This window comes from Moschus berezovskii, chromosome 7 (genome assembly GCF_049115385.1).
Source record: "Moschus berezovskii isolate FMDL1 chromosome 7, NW_MosBer_1.0, whole genome shotgun sequence".
NCBI classification, from domain to species: domain Eukaryota; kingdom Metazoa; phylum Chordata; class Mammalia; order Artiodactyla; family Moschidae; genus Moschus; species Moschus berezovskii.
Window position 1 is genome coordinate 3,866,906 of NC_142466.1, and position 2,576 is coordinate 3,869,481.

General features: G+C 52.1%; 1 pseudogene; it reads left to right on the plus strand.

The window, feature by feature from the left end:
* The first annotated feature begins 487 nt into the window (after positions 1 to 487).
* On the plus strand, positions 488 to 1,912 carry LOC148777231 (spermatogenesis-associated protein 31E1-like; annotated as a pseudogene).
* The last annotated feature ends 664 nt before the right edge of the window (positions 1,913 to 2,576 follow it).

Below are 2,576 nucleotides of genomic sequence, written 5' to 3' on the forward strand. Positions count from 1 at the left end.
AGTAGTGCCTGCCCGTTCTCCCCACACGTAAGCTGTGAGGGCATCAAGGAGTAATGAATATGGAAACACTTTGTAAATGATAAACCCTTTCACAGGCTTCACCATCACTTTCAGGGATTATGTGGCTTTGGACACAGGTGCTTGGTCTCCAACCTCCCAATGGTGTCCCTTAACGTGACAGTGCACCCAACAACCTTTTAAGACCCCTAGGCTCCCATGTTCACCACCATGACCCAGTATGCTGATTTTCAGCTTGAACAGATTGCCTGGAAGCACTGGAAGAGGTCCGGGACCTGACTTCATTTCTGGAAAAGTAGAGAATCTTCCCCTTCTTTTCTAGGTAGTTCTTCCTCCTAAAGCTTAAGATGTGACTCCAGGGATACTGGCAGCCTGGGGCTAAGCTGAGACGGGGTGTCCTGGAGACAGGTTATGGCCAATGTCCTGGGGTGAGGGACAGCATGAGCATTGTGAAGTCAGCACTGGGGCCATGTCGGACTGTGGGATGCAGATGCCCACGCCTGCCTGGACTGCCCAGCCCTCGTGGCCCCAGTTCTCCTGGCTGTAGCTTGGCCCTCATGTCTCCTGCAGACACCTAGGGAGGTTCCCTGAGAAGGGAGGCTTTGATCAGCTCTCATGTAAAAATTCACCTGGGAGGTTTGCTAACCAGTTCCTGCTGGAGCCCACCAACCATGCAGGAAGAGGCAGCTACCACCATCTCCACAGCTCCTCTGACCAAGTGTCCCCTACCTTGTGCTTCCACCATTTCTCCAGGGTCAGTGGCCTCAGTTTCCATTCCCTCACATTCCTCCCTGAGTGCTTCTCCAACACCAGAGCCTTTATTTCCAATGGATAGCCTTACACCTTAGCCACTTGCTCTTTCCCCTTCCTTGACATGCCCCCCTCATGCGAGAGCCTGCCCTCCACCTCCAACACCCTCCTCTGCGCCTGAACCATCAGGCTCCATGCTGAGTCTCACTCAGGGTGACTCCATGGCACTCACACTGGGCACCATCCCACACAGGTCATCTCCACACTCCCCTTAAAGACCAGCCATCTCAAGCATTGTCAGTTCAAGCAGTCCTGTATCAGCCCTGGCATGGTGACATGAGTCAGCCAAAGCCTGGAGCTTCTCCACCTTGATACATTTAGAATCCAAGCAAGACCACCTTCCCAGCCACCCACCAGAGGCCTCATTTTGGGGAAACCCCAAAAATAGGGAGGTAGAGGCTGGTAGCCTCTCTTTTGTCAACGTGGATCCAGAAGATGCTGGAGATACTAATCACCAAGAGGGTAGAAGGGAAGATTTGGAAGGAGAAAAACAAGGAGGAGGCAGGTTACCACCTAACTTCATTGGGGAAGAGGATCAAGTCACTCGGTGACAAGCGGGACACCTTGGGTCACCAAAACTTCTAGCGCATCAAAGCAAAACAGAATAGCTGCTTGTTCCCAAGAAGCCTCAATATCTTGACACTTTGGGGGACCATCTACAGAAGACATGCAGTTATCTCTTTTGGGGTCTCCCCTTTCTGCACAGTGAGAGTCTGGTGGCGACTGTCATAGTACCTGGGTCCCCCCTTGAGTTGTGCCTGTCTTAAAAATGAGCATTCTAAGGCTGAACAATTCCAACTCCAAATTTCATCTAACTTCACAACCAACATTGGCTTAGCACTTGACTCAACCTGTAGCCCAGGATGAACCTCAAAGTAAGACTCCAACCATGCCCCAGGTGCAAGTGTTACCTCTAGGTCACAGGGAGACCCACGCCCACCCCCAACACTTAGCTCCAACCATGCCTCACTTCCAGCCACCACCTCAAGTTCACATGGAGACCCAGGTTCAACCACAAACCTTGACTCCAACCATGCAGCAGTTTCAAGCACCACCTCAGGCTCACATGGAGACACAGGCCTGATCCCAAACCTAGACTCCAGCCATGGCCCAGTTTCAACCAGCACCTCAGGCTCAAATGGAGACCCAATTCAATCCCTACTCTTGACTCCAATCACGCAGCAGTATCAGCCACTACCTCAAGATCAAATGGATACCCAGGTCAGACCTGAAATCTGGACTCCAGCCATGCTCCAGTTTCAACCAGCACCTTGGGCTCACATGGAGATGCAGGCCTGACCCCTATCTTGACTGCAACTATGTTTCAATGTCAGTCACCACCTGAAGCATCCATGGAATCCCAGACCCAATCCCTATCCTTGGCTACAACCATGCCCCAATTTCAACCAGCACCTTGGATTCACATGAATACCCAGGTACGACCTCTACACTTGACAACAACCATGGCCCAATGTGAACCACAACCACCTCAGCCTCTCGTACAGACCCCAGACCATCCCCTACCCCTGACTCTAACCATGACCCCATGTCAACCACCATAGCCTCAGGCTCACATGGAGACCCAGGCCCAACCCCAACGTTTGACTCCAACACCACCTCTTCAGGCTCACATGGCCTGACCCAAACCCTTGACCCCAAACATGCCCCAGTGTTAAGCACGACCTCAGGCACAGTTAAAATCCACTGGCCATCAATCACCCTCTCTCCGAGTCTGAACATCTTCACAA